The sequence below is a fragment of the Phaenicophaeus curvirostris genome, chromosome 29 (genome assembly GCF_032191515.1).
Source record: "Phaenicophaeus curvirostris isolate KB17595 chromosome 29, BPBGC_Pcur_1.0, whole genome shotgun sequence".
Classification (NCBI taxonomy): domain Eukaryota; kingdom Metazoa; phylum Chordata; class Aves; order Cuculiformes; family Cuculidae; genus Phaenicophaeus; species Phaenicophaeus curvirostris.
The window spans coordinates 4,136,614-4,151,309 of record NC_091420.1 but is presented as its reverse complement, the minus strand read 5'-3'; positions in this window follow the sequence as shown (position 1 = coordinate 4,151,309).

Here is a 14,696-nt window from a genome sequence, read left to right as displayed (position 1 = left end):
ACTAACCCTAACCCTAACCCCTAACCCTAATGACCCTAACCCAACACTAACCCTAACACCTAACCCTAACACCTAACCCTAACACCTAACCCTAACACCTAACCCTAACACCTAACCCTAATGACCCTAACCCTAATGACCCTAACCCCTAACCCTAAACCTAATGACCCTAAACCTAATGACCCTAACCATAACCCTAACCCTAATGACCCTAACCCTTACACTAACCCCTAACCCTAAACCTAATGACCCTAACCATAACCCTAACCCTAATGACCCTAACCCTTACACTAACCCCTAACCCTAACCCTAATGACCCTAACCCTAACCCTAATGACCCTAACCCTAACCCTACTGACCCTAACCCTAACCCTACTGACCCTAACCCAAACACCTAACCCTAACCCAACCCTAACCCTAATCCTAACCCTAACCCCTAACCCTAACCCCAACACTAAACCCTAACCCTAATGACCCTAACCCTAATGACCCTAACCCTAATGACCCTAACCCTAATGACCCTAACCCTAACACTAACCCCTAACTTCTAGAGCTTCTCACGTCCCTTCTAAAAGCCCCTGGACCCTTCTAGAGCCCCCTGGGTCCCTTCTAAAAGTGCCAAGACCCTTCTAGAGCCCATCTGGACAATTCTAAAGGCCCCCAGATCCCTCTGGACCCCCCAGAGACCTTCTAAAGGCCCCTGGACCCTTCTAGAGCTTCTCACGTCCCTTCTAAAAGCCCCCAGACCCTTCTAGAGCCCCCCAGAGACATTATAAAGGCCCCTGGACCCTTCTAGAGCTACTCACGTCCCTTCTAAAAGCCCCCAGACCCATCTAGAGCCCCCCAGAGACATTCTAAAGGCCCCTGAACCCTTGTAGAGCTTCTCACGTCCCTTCTAAAAGCCCCCAGACCCTTCTAGAGCCCCCCAGAGACCTTCAAAAGGCCCCTGGACCCTTCAAGAGCTTCTCACGTGCCTTCTAAAAGCCCCCAGACCCTTCCAGACCCCCCAGAGACTTTCTAAAAGTGCCAACACCCTTCTAGAGCCCATCTGGACAATTCTAAAGGCCCCCAGACCCATCTAGAGCTCCCCAGAGACCTTCTAAAGGCCCCTGGACCCTTCAAGAGCTTCTCACGCCCATTCTAAAAGAACCCAGACCCTTCTAGAGCCCCCCAGAGAGCTTCAAAAAGCCCCTGAACCCTTCTAGAGCTTCTTACATCCCTTCTAAAAGCCCCCAGACCCTTCTAGAGCCCCCCAGATACAATCAAAGGATATCTAGAGCCCCCTGGGACCCCTTTACGGCCTTCTAAGACACTTCTAGGACCACGAGGAGCCATCTAGAGCCCCCTGGGACCCCTTAAGACCTTCTAGGACCATTCTAGGACCACGAGAATCCCTCTAGATCCCCCTGGGACCTCTTTAGGGCCTTCTTGGACCCTTCTAGGGCCCCCAGGGACACTCTAGAGCCCACTGGGACCCCTTAGAGCCTTCTAGGACCACGAGGAGCCATCTAAGCACCCTGGGACGCCTTAGGGCCTTCTAAGACCCTTCTAGGACAACGAGGAACCCTCTAGAGCCCTCTGGGACCATTCTAGGGCTTTCTTGGACACTTTTAGAGTCACCAGGAACCCTCTAGAGCCCCCTGGGACCCCTCTAGGACCACGAGAAACCATCTAGAGCTCCCTGGGACCTACTTAGTGCCTTCTAGGACACTTCTAGGGCCAGCAGAGACCCTCTAGAGCCCCCTGGGATGCCTTAGAGCCTCCTAGGACACTTCTAGGACAACGAGGAACCCTATAGAGACATCTGGGACACACTTAGGACCTTCTAGGACCCTTCTAGGACCACGAGGAACCCTCTAGAGCCCCCTGAGACCCGCTTAGGACCTTCTAGGACCCTTCTATGACCACGAGGAACCCTCTAGAGCCACCTAGGACCCCCTTAGGGCCTTCTAGAACCCTTCTTGGACCCCCAGGGACCCTCTAGAGCCCACTGGCCCCACTTAGGGCCTTCTAGGACCCTTCTAGGACCACGAGAAGCAATCTAGAGCCCCCTGGGACCCCCTTAGGGCCAACTAGGACCAGTGTAAGACCCTGGGGAACCCTCTAGAGCCCCCTGGGTCCCCTTTAGGGCCTTCTAGGACCCTTCTAGGGACCCCAGGGACCCTCTAGAGCCCACTGGGACTGCCTTAGGGCCTACTAGGACCCTTCTAGGACCCACGGGAACCAACTAGAGCCCCGTGGGACCCCCTTCGGGCCTTCTAGGACACTTCTAGGTCCCCCAGGGACCCTCTAGAGCCCCCTGGGACCGCTTAGAGCCTTCTAGGACCCTTCTAGGACCTGCGGGTACCCTCTAGAGCCCCCTGGGACCCTTCTAGGGCTTTCTAGGACACGTCTAGAGTCACCAGGAACCCCCTAGAGATCCCTTGGACCCCTTAAGGACCTTCTAGGACCCTTCTAGGACCACGAGAAAACTTCCAGAGCCCCCTGGGACCCACTTAGGGCCTTCTAGGACCATTTTAAGACCCCGGGGAACCCTGTAGAGCTCCCTGGGACCCCTTTAGGGCCTTCTAAGACCATTTTAAGATATCGGGTAACCCTCTAGAGCCCCCTGGGACCCCCTTAGGGCCTTCTAGGACCATGGTAAGACCCCGGGGAACCCTCCAGAGCACCCTGGGTCCTCTTTAGTGCCTTCTAGTACCCTTCTAGGGCCCCCAGGGACCTTCTAGAGCCCCCTGGTTACACTTTGAGCCTTCTAGAACCCTTCTAGGAGCCCCAGGAACCCTCTAGAGCTTCCTGAGACCCCCTTAGGGCCTTCTAGGACCCTTCTAGGACCACGAGGAACCCTCTAGAGCCCTCTGGGACCCCCTTAGGGCCTTCTAGGGCCCTTCTGCAGTGCTACAGACTGGGAGAAGTCTGTCTAGAAAGCTGCCTGGAGGAGAGGGACCTGGGGGTGTTGGTTGACAGCCGACTGAATATGAGCCAGCAGTGTGCCCAGGTGGCCAAGAAGGCCAATGGCATCTTGGCTTGTATCAGAAACGGCGTGACCAGCAGGTCCAGGGAGGTTATCCTCCCTCTGTACTCGGCACTGGTGAGACCGCTCCTCGAATACTGTGTTCAGTTCTGGGCCCCTCACCACAAGAAGGATGTTGAGGCTCTGGAGAGAGTACAGAGAAGAGCAACTAAGCTGGTGAAAGGGCTGGAGAACAGGCCTTATGAGGAGCGGCTGAGAGAGCTGGGGTTGTTTAGCCTGGAGAAGAGGAGGCTGAGGGGTGACCTCATTGCTCTCTACAACTACCTGAAAGGACGTTGTAGAGAGGAGGGTGCTGGCCTCTTCTCCCAAGTGACAGGGGACAGGACAAGAGGGAATGGCCTCAAGCTCCGACAGGGGAGGTTTAGGCTAGACGTTAGGAAAAAATTCTTTACAGAAAGGGTCATTGGGCACTGGAACAGGCTGCCCAGGGAGGTGGTTGAGTCACCTTCCCTGGAGGTGTTTAAGGCACGGGTGGACGAGGTGCTGAGGGATATGGTTTAGTGTTTGGTAGGAACGGTTGGACTCGGTGATCCGGTGGGTCTCTTCCAACCTGGTTATTCTGTGATTCTGTGATTCTGTGATTCTAGTGCCAGCAGGGACCCTCTAGAGCCCCCTGGGACCCACTTAGGGCCTTCTAGGACCATTTTAAGACTCTCTGGAACCATCTAGAGCCCCCTGGGAAACCTTAGAGCATTCTAGGACCCTTCTAGGACCCCAGGAATATTCTAGAACCCCCTGGGACCACCTTAGGGCCTTCTAGTACCATTCTAGGACCACCAGGAACCCTCTAGAGCCCCCTGGGATCCCCTTAGGGCCTTCTAGGACCCTTCTCGGACCACCAGGAACCCTCTAGAGCCCCCTGTGACACTCTTAGGGCCTTCTAGGACTCTTCTAGGACCACGAGGAAACCATCTAGAGCCCCCTGGGTCCCGCTTAGGGCCTTCTAGGACCATGGTAAGACCCCGGGGAACCCTCTAGAGCACCCTGGGTCCTCTTTAGAGCCTTCTAGGACCACCAGGAACCCTCTAGAGCCCCCTGGGACCCACTTAGGGCCATCTAGGGGTCTTCTAGGACCACGAGTAACCATCTAGAGACCCGTGGGATGACTTAAGGGCCATCTAGGGGTCTTCTAGGACCACGAGTAACCATCTAGAGACCTGTGGGACCACTTAAGGGCCTTCTTGGACCCTTCTTGGTCCACCAGAGACCATCTAGAGCCCCCTGGGACCCCTTAGAGCCTTCTAGGTCCATTCTATGAGCCCCAGGAACCCCATAGAGCCCCCTGGGACCCCTTTAGGGCCTTCTAGGACCCTTCTAGGACCACCAGGAGCCCTCTAGAGCCCCCTAGGACCCACTTAGGGCCTTCTAGGACTCTTCTAGTACCCCCAGGGACCCTCTAGAGCCCCCTGGGACCCTTTTAGGGCCTTCTAGGACCCTCCTAGGACCCACGGGTACCCTCTAGAGCCCTCTGGGACCCTTCTAGGGCTTTCTTGGACCCTTTTAGAATCACCAGGAACCCTCTAGAGCCCCCTGGGACCATTTTAGGGCCTTCTAGGACCCTTCTAGGACCACGAGAAACCATCTATAGCTCTCTGGGACCTCTTTAGGGCGTTCTAGGACTCTTCTAGGGTCCCCAGAGACCGTCTAGAGCCCCCTGGGATGCCTTAGAGCCTTCTAGGACCCTTCTAGGACCACAAGGAACCCTCTAGAGCCCCCTGAGACCCGCTTAGGACCTTCTAGGACCCTTCTATGACCACGAGGAACCCTCTAGAGCCACCTAGGACCCCCTTAGGGCCTTCTAGAACCCTTCTTGGACACCCAGGGACCCTCTAGAGCCCACTGGCCCCACTTAGGGCCTTCTAGGACCCTTCTAGGACCACGAGAAACAATCTAGAGCCCCCTGGGACCCCCTTAGGGCCAACTAGGACCAGTGTAAGACCCTGGGGAACCCTCTAGAGCCCCCTGGGTCCCCTTTAGGGCCTTCTAGGACCCTTCTAGGGACCCCAGGGACCCTCTAGAGCCCACTGGGACTGCCTTAGGGCCTACTAGGACCCTTCTAGGACTATGAGGAACCCTCTAGAGCCCCCTGGAACACACTTAGGGCCATCTAGGACCCTTCTAGGACCCACGGGAACCAACTAGAGCCCCGTGGGACCCCCTTCGGGCCTTCTAGGACACTTCTAGGTCCTCCAGGGACCCTCTAGAGCCCCCTGGGACCGCTTAGAGCCTTCTAGGACCCTTCTAGGACCTGCGGGTACCCTCTAGAGCCCCCTGGGACACGTCTAGAGTCACCAGGAACCCCCTAGAGATCCCTTGGACCCCTTAAGGACCTTCTAGGACCCTTCTAGGACCACGAGAAAACTTCCAGAGCCCCCTGGGACCCACTTAGGGCCTTCTAGGACCATTTTAAGACCCCGGGGAACCCTGTAGAGCTCCCTGGGACCCCTTTAGGGCCTTCTAAGACCATTTTAAGATATCGATAGGATAACTGAGATTCCCAATACTACTTTCCTCTTGAAGACATACTTAACTTCCTCCTCATCATCAGCCCCACAGTGGTGAGAATAAGCCAGACTACCTCACTGGCACCCCAAAATTCCGTGCCGTCTGCTTACCTCTCCTCTCCACTGCTCCCACTGTAGGAATGTAGTAGTGCTGATACCCAGGACGAAAGAAAGACAAGCCATGGGGATCCAAATTCTAGGAAGTTACCAGACTTTAGTTGCAGAAGTGAACAAAAAGACCTTGAAAGATTATAACCTTTACTAGTTTTCAAAAAGAAAAAAAACAGAAGACCTAAAAAACACAGGACACTCACCACACAGCAAAGGAAACTGGAATTACAGAGGCAGTCAGCCATTGAAAAACTCACAACGGTGGGATTTGACTACTTTTAGACCTAAATTGGAAACTCAATGAGCATTAAAAAACCCACAACAGATAACAGGGACAAGGTAACAACTGCTGTGAGCCATAATAGAGCAAACGTCACCGGCAAGTTCAGGAAAAACCCAAAACTCTACTAAATAAGGGAGGCTTGTGTGCCCACAGACCAGATGAAGAAGAGTTGCTCAGCTGCTAACTGTTACAAGCCAAAACAATGACCAGCCTCTTCCCTGAGAAATGCAGGAGACGGGGGCAGAATCCTGCACTGCAGAGAGGCAGCGAGTCCATACCTTTAAGTAGCGAGGTCTCTGATGTTCGGATGGATGGAGACAGGACAGATGGAAAGAAGTCAGTCGAGGAATGCAATAAGTAGAAGGTACAAGGGAGCAGAGATCTCCGAGCCCTAGAGATTACATTTTTTAGGGCAACTAATACTTCTCAAGATAAAACTCCTCTGATATGCAAACCAGACAATTGCTGTACGAGGGTCCATATGATCCATACCTTATGTCTCATCCTCATCGTTACCTCCCATCAACTGCAGAGAGACCAGAACGACAGAAACCTGAATGGCACTTACATCTGACCACCCAACCGACCCGAGAAAGACTGATGAACCCATCTCCCTTTCCCCAGTTCCAAACTGTTAAAGCCCTTCTCCACCCCTGAAGAGAGAGAGAAGGAACCCTGCTCCTTCCTAACAGAACCTGCCCTATATTTTAACCCCTTAACCCTTCTGCATTGATGTTCTTTGGGAGCTGTGCTTCTGAGCTTTTCCCAGGGTTCCCCTGATCCCTTCTGTCTTCCATCAGCCTACAGAATCAACTTACCCCCCTAGGCTAACATACCAAAACCTAAATTACTGTTCCCCATGAGATGCCTGCTACAAACTGCAGAGACTCTAGGATGAGTGCATCATCCCCCACAAAATGAGGAACAGCCACAAGTTGCCCCATAACCAGAAATCCTAGACAAAGGCAAAGCACCCAGGAAAAAAAACAACAAACAAACAAACAAACCCCCCCCCAAAACCTGCTAAAACATCATGCCCTCTCAAACACCCAATCAAAAAGTACTGACCTAAACCCAAACACGCACCTACATACAAAAACAATAAAAGCGGTCACAGCAGCATAAGCTGTAAAAAAAAGCTTACCGTTCCAGCATACCCTCATCAAAAGCCACAATAAGTCAAAACAGCAGCAAAGCTCTGATCTCAAGGAGAACCAGAGGCTGAATGACCTCCTTAGCCAAGGCCTGTGGCTTATATACCCCCTGGGCCTTCACACACATCACCTGTGAATGGGGTGGGGCGAACCCCCTGAAAGGTTCTGATATCCCCTGATAGGGCCTGGGGAGCAGCTGTGTTTTATTAACTCTACCTTACATTTTCACCAAGAATGATGCTGTTACTATGCCTGAAGGCCTCCTTACAAGGAATAATGGTATGTGCGCTTTCACTGTAATGCTGCTTCTTGTGACAGCGATGGGACTAGGTAGCGAACGTTTTAGAGCTGGACTTTTTGGTTCCTTTTCTTTACCATGCCACAATATAATTTTTGTTCTCTGGCATTCCTGCACCCCTGCTCTTTTATTTTTCTGTGCTGCTTTCCCTTTCTTCCCCCCCCCCCCCCAGTCTTTAGTATCTGTCTTGTGCCCATAGTTCTTTTTTTCCTTTTCCATCTTTGTCCTAATCTGCATTTTTTTCTTTTTCCCCACAATGTTATTGGCCCAGTCCCTGGAGTTCGTTTGTTCTTTCTCTGCACCTGTGAGTGCCTTGCCTTCCTTTCTCTTTTCCCATTCCTCTATTTCTTTCTCTATCTCTTTGTATTGCTCGCTGTTGCTGTTCCGGCTTTTCCATTCACTTTGTTTCTTGATATTCCCCTTTACCGCTCCTCTCGCTGTTTCAGAATCTTTGTGCTAGTCCCTGCCCTTTTTTATAATCCTCTGTCTGTCTGTAGGGCTCCTAGTTCCTCTCAAATGAATCAGCTCTTCTTTATGTACACACGTGACTTTATAAGAGCCCCAGGCTGAAATGTTCCTCTTAGCTTCTGCTCAGAGAAGTGCTGCCGAAAAGATCCGTGTGTTGTTATCTTCAGGATGACTGAAGTGGCAGAGCTTTAGGGTATTTTCTTCCCCTCTCCTCCTCCCCACCCAAGTGCTCTGTAACTTAGAGGCACGGGACCCTAGCTGACTTGATTTTGGTACATGCCTGAGATTCACGGACCCCTGCAACTGACCAATGATGTTGCAGCAGTGATCGTATTGAGTTAGCTCTGTGAGAGGAAGGGCCACAACTCAGTTGATAAAAGCACAGGCTGTCTCTGTCCTTGATGTAAATACAGGAGTTTCACAGCCTTTCCTCTTACGTCTGGGGTCTGCTATTACGGTTAGCTTCTCTGTGACAGCTTTATTGTTCTTCTCAGCCTGATGACTACACAAAAGATGTGGCTGGATGCTGGTAGGAAAAAGGCCAGGGGAGGATCAATGACAGAGTTGAAAATGCCCTTTAGAGTTTGCTGCTTCGTTGGCTGCTGACAAATAGCAAGGGCTCTGTGATTTTGCTACCGTATGAGACAGATCAAAGGTGTTTAAGCAGCACTCAATTCTATCTAAATGGTGTGTTAGTGTCTTATTATTGTACGTGCAATTAAGTTACGTAATTTAAATTGAGCTTCGCCATGTTACTTACGTAAAAACTTTCATTAAACCACCAACGCGTTTTATCTAAGTTGCCCAGTGACAGAAGAGAGCTTGGCTCTCTCGCTCCACCGTGCGCGCGGGGCACCCGGGCAGCGGTGCCGCGTTTCCATCACCCGGTGGCAAAAGGGAGCCGGGTTAATCCATTCAGGCTGCGATACCGCGTTTGTGTCGCTCCGTAGCGGCAGAGAGCTCGGTCGGACGACTCGGCCTGCGGTAGCACGAGTCGGTGACCCGAGTCGGTGACCCGAGTCGGTGACCCGAGTCGGTGACCCGGCGGCAGCAGAGAGTCGGGTTTGATAACTCGTGGTGCAGAACCACGTTTGTGTCACGCGGTGGCAGCAGAGAGCAGGCCTGCGCGGCTCGGGCTGCAGTACCGCTTTTCGGCGTCCCGGGGGCAGCAGAGAGCCACCCTAATCGATTCGGGCTGCGGCAGCGCAACTCGCTCCCCCGCCGGCAGCAGAGCGTCGGCTTGGACGACTCGGACTGCGGTACCGTGTTTTAATCACTCGGTGCCAGCGGCGAGCCAGGTTAATCGACTCGGGCTACGGCACGACCTTTGTTTTACCCGGCGGCAGCAAAGAGCCGGGTTTGACGACTGGGGCTGCAGTAGCGCCTTTCGGTCACCCGATGGCAGAGAGCCGGGTTAATAGGTTCAGGCTGCAGTACCGCATTTTGGTCACTCGGTGGCAGCACAGAACAGTATTTGACGATTAGGGCTGCAGTACCGCTTTTCGGTCACCCGGTGGCAGCAAAGAGGCGGGTTAATGAGAGGCAGCGGCCGTCGGCCCCAGGCGGGAGGGCGTCCCTCTCTCGCCCGTTGTCCCCTCTTTGTCCTTCCAGTTTCTGCCATCCCGGGCTGTTACCCATCTGAATAACGGTGAGAAGATAATCGCTTTCAAATTAGTAGCAAAAGCTTTCACTTGTGCCCCTGAAAGTAAAACGCAAGCTAAGTGAGGACTTGCGAGACTGTAAGCGGCATCGCTGGACTGAGTTTTATAAATGACCAGGAAGAATCCAATTTATTTAAGTATTTATTCTGTTATATGTACATCAGTAACAATCATCACATTACTAAATAATCAATCGTGTTATTAGTACATGATTAATAGTAGTTAAAGCAAACTCTATCTCAGCAAATACGAATGCTATACGCTAAGGGGTTATCAATCTTGTTCCTGTGAAAGTTTGCCGCAGAAAAGCAGCCCAGACACCCTCTTAGTGTTGAAGCACACTATTTCTAGCGATGTTTACAGAAAAAACATAGCAAGAGGAATAATTCGTTCAGACTGTACCGCTCAATATGCTTCTACAGACAGACAGTGCTGCGGTGAACACACGTGCTCTGGGCTTGTTTGAGGGGTAAAGGGGGCTTGTGTCGGGGTCCCTGGGCCGATGCTGGCGACTGCTGTACTTTAGGGTGTCTTGACTCAACTGGGGGGGCTCTGGTCCCACCTGGGGGATCCAGAGGCTTCTTTTTTAAGTCTGTGCCCATTTGAGGGACTCGGTTTGTTGGGTCTCTGAAGTGTTTTGGGGTCGTCTGCGTGCATTTTGGAGTACCTGGGGTTTGGGTCTCCGCGCTTTGGTTCAACATTTCTGTGCCCATTTTTGTCATCTCTGGCCTTGTTTTGTGGATGTCTGTGCTCGCTTTTTCTTTGTCTCTCTGCTCGTTGTTGTTCCCTCTGTGTGCGCGCCACCTCGGGATCTCTATTCATCGTAGAATCTTACTGTTATTTTTCTCTTGACTAGCATTTCTGTGCTTTAGGAAGAGCAGCTCCGACCAGACGCAAACATCCACAGACGGGCCTGGCTGAGTAAAGGACTCTGGAAATGGGAAAAAGGAGGAAAATATACAAGTTCTGGCACGAGGGGCGGGTAAGTAATGAGAAGTACAAAGATGAAGTGGGATCACGTAGAGAAAAGAATTAGAAGGGCTAAAGACCAATTAGAACTCAGATTGGCTCATTGTCTGAACGATAACAAAGAAAGGGCTCATGGGGGCTCTAGAATGGTCTGGGAAGCTTAAAAAGGGTCCAGAGGACGTGTAGAAGGGTCTGGGGGCCTTTAGATGGGCCCTGTGTGGCTCTAGAAGGGTCTGGGAGCCTTTAGAAGGGCTCGTGGGGACTCTCGAAGGGTCTAGGGGCCTTTAGAAGGGCCCTGGGGTGCTCTTGAAGGGTCAGGGGGCGTTTAGAAGCACCCTGGGGAGCTCTAGAAGGGTCTGGGGGCCTTAGAAGGGCCTGGAGTGCTCTAGAAGGGTCTCGGTGCTTCAAGAAGGGACATGAGGGGCTCTAGAAGGGCTCTGGGGGCCTTTAGAAGGGCTCGGGGGGGCTCTAGAAGGGTCTGGGGGCCTTTAGAACGGTGCAGAGGGGCTCTAGAAGGGTCTGGGGGCCTTTAGAATGGCTCTGGGGGCCTCTAGAAGGGTCTGGAGTCCTTTAGAAGGGCTCAGGGGGAATCTAGAAGGGTCTGGGGGCCTTTAGAAGGGCCCTGGTGGGCTCTAGAAAGGTCTGGGGGCTTTAAGAAAGGACATGAGGGCCTCTAGAAGGGACTGGGGGCCTTTAGAAGGGCTCTGGGGGGCTTTTGAAGGGTCTGGGGGACTTTAGAAGGGCTCGGGGGGGCTCTAGAAGAGTCTGGGGGCCTTTTGAAGGGGCATGATTGGCTCTAGAAGGGTCTGGGGGCCCTTAGAAGGGACATGAGGGACTCTAAAAGGGTCTGGGGGGCCTTTAGAAGGGCCCTGGGTGGCTCTAGAAGGGTCTGGGGGCTTTAAGAAGGGACCAGAGGGGCTCTAGAAGGGTCTGGGGGGACTTCTAGAGCCCCCCAGAGTCCTTTTTATTGCCCCCAGACCTTTCTATAGGACCTCTGAAAAATTCTTAAAGACCCCAGAGCCTTATAGAGCCTAACCCTAACCATAATCCTAACCGTAAGCCTAACCCTAACCCCTAACCCTCACCCTAACCCTAACCCTAGCCCCTAACCCAACCCTAACCCTAACCCAAACCATTCTAGAGCCCCTCATGTCCCTTCTAAAAGCCCCCAGACCCTTTTAGAGCTGCCCAGGGCCATTCTAAAGAGTCCGAGATCATTCTAGATGCCCCCAGGGCCCTTCTAAAGGTCCCCAGACCCTTCTAGAGCCCCTCGACACCCTTCTAAAGGCCCTCAGACCCTTCTAGAGCACCCCAGGGCAATTCCAAAGGTCCCCAGACCCTTTTAGAGCCACACAGGGCCCTTCTAAAGGACCTCAGACCCTTCCAGAGCCCTCCAGAGCCCTTCTAAAGGCCCCCAACCCATTCTATATTCCCCTAGGGCACTTCTAAAGGCCCCCAGACCCTTCTAGATTACCCCAGGGCCCTTCTAAAGGCCCCCAGACCCTTCTAGAGCCCGTCATGACTCTTCTAAAGGCCCCCAGACCCTTCTAGAGCCCCTCAACACCCTTCTTAAGGCCCCCAGACCCTTCTAGAGCCCCCCAGGGCCCTTCAAAATGCCAGCAGACCCTTCTAGAGTCTCCCAGGGCCCTTCTAAAGGCACCCAGACCTTTCTAGAGCCCTTCAGGACCATTCTAAATTCCTCCAGTCCCTTCTAGAGCCCCCCAGGACCCTTCTAAGGGCCCGCAGACCCTTCTAGAGACCCCCAGGTCCATTCTAATGGCCCCCAGACCCTTATAGAGCCTCCCAGGGCCATTCTAGAGCCTCCCAGGGCCCTTCTAAATACCCCCAGGCCCTTCTAGAGCACCCCAGGATCCTTCTGAAGGCCCTCAGACTCTTCTGGAGCCCACCAGGGCCATTCTAAATACACCCAGACCCTTCTACAGCCCCCCAGGTCCCTTCTAAAGGCTCTCAGAGCCTTCTAGAGCCTCCTAGGTCCCTTCTAAAGGCCCCCAGACTCTTCTAGAGCCCCTCATGACTTTTGTAGAGCCCCTCGTGTCATTTCTAAAGGCCCCCAGATGCTTCTAAAGCATCCCAGGGCCCTTCTAAAGGCCCCCAGATGCTTCTAGAGCCCCTCAGGGCCCTTCTAGAGCCACCCAGGGCCCTTTTAAAGGCCCCCAGAACCTTCTAGAGCCACCCATGGCAATTCTGAAGGCCCCCAGACCCTTCTAGAGCCCCCCAGGGCCCTTCTAATAGAATCCAGACCCTTCTAGAGCCCCCAGGGCCAGTCTAAGGGACCCCAGACCCGTCTAGACCCCCCCCATGGCCATTCTAAAAGTCCCAAGACCCTTTTAGAGCCCCACGGGCCCTTCTAAAGGTCCCCAGACCTTTCTAGAGTACCTCATGACTTTTCTAGAGCCCCTCACGGCTCTTCTAATCGCCCCCAGACGCTTCTAGAGCACCCCAAGGCCCTTCTAATGTCCCCCAGACCCTTCTAGATCCACCCTGAGCCCTTCTATAGGCCCCCAGACCCTTCTAGACCCCCCCAGGGCCATTCTAAAAGCCCCCAGACCGTACTCGAGACCCCCATGGCCCTTCCAAAGTACCCCAGACTCTTCTAGAGCCACTCAGGGCCATTCTAGAGCCCCTCAGGGCCACCCTACACGTGCCAGATCCTGCACATATGGTTTGGGCCGTGGTCATGCCCTGAGTTGGCAGCGTGGGCAGCAAGGCATCCCACCACGCCGTGCTGGTGTTGGCCATGCACTCCATTCCATGCAGCAGCAAGGAGAGGGGTCTGGGTTCGATGCTCCCCATCCCTGCTTGCTGTCTGAGCACCCCCGAGCCCCCGTCTGCTCCAGGGGGACTGTATCCTCCGCCTGTTGTCCCTGACCTTGGCGTCTCCCGGCCGCAGGGTCCATCAGCGCCCAGCCTGGCTCTGTGTATCGACAGGACCGGGGACTGTGGGGATAGCACCTCCTGCCCGCGGCCCCTCATTAGCTTGGCTGTCGGCTCAGATCACATCAGCCTCTACTTCGTGCTGCCACGTGTGTCCCTGCTGTCCCCACTGCCACTGCCACCTGTCTCCCTGCATTCCCTATTGCCCACCCAGCTGGAGCCCCCATCCCCAGCAAGCAGTGGGGTGCGGGCTCTATCCCTCTACCCCTGTGGCACTTGGGGCTGTCCCTGCACCACATCCCACCCCATTTCCCCTCCACCCTCCCCGAGCCCCTGCGGAGCCCCCAGCACTGCTCCCAAGGTTGGTGTGTCCCATGGTGGCAAAGGACAGAGTGGTGTTGGGGAGAGCACCCTGGGAGTCCTCGCAACTACTTGTGGCTGGGCACCACCAGCCGGGTCCCACCAGCCACCCTGGAGTGGGGCTGGGGTCCTGTCCTCATCACCTGCTGTCCTCAGTGCAGTGAGGCTACATTTGTGCCATGCAGTGCCATTCTGTGTCATGCTGTTCTGTGCCGTGCCTTGCAGTGCCACGCCATGCCGTGCCATGACATGCCATGCTGTGCCATGCTGTGCCACGCCAGGCTATGCTGTACCACGTCGTGCTGTGCCATGCTCTGCCATGCTGTGCCATGCCACATCGTGCCATGACAAGAGGCAGTGCCTGCACTGCCCTGCTCCAGCTTCATCCCCGCTGCAGGACGCCTTCTATCTGGACACCAGATCCCAGAGCATCCCGACAATGGTGCAGGCGACAGGGGGTCACCTTCTCCAGTCACCACATGGAGGGGACGCTCCTGGGGAACAGGGGTCCCCTCCGAAGCAGGCCGACAGGGAAGCAGAGGAGGGGACAGGGGCACAGCCCCCGCAGTGCCCACCATGCTTGTCCTTGGCCAGGGTCACCACGGTCCCCCCATCATGGAGCTCGCAGGACATGGCCGCTCCCCAGTATTGACGCCCATTAATGATGGGAGTGTGGCCGGGGGCAAAGCAGGCGCGGGGGCCATCGACCCGCATCGACCCGAGCGCACGGTGGCTGGGAACTGCGAGGGGGCAGGGGACATCGATGGAGTAATCGATGGGAACGTGGCCATGTGCGCGGGTCAGGGCGGCTGCCGCATGCAGCCGAGCGCAGTTATAAATGGTGGCTGGCAGCTCACAAGCTGGAGCAGCGAGGAGACCCCCGCGCTGGGCAGGTAAGGACGGGACGGACCAGAACCCCCTTGTCCCCGGGTGCACAGGGGCGCGTGGGCACTGCTGCCTGC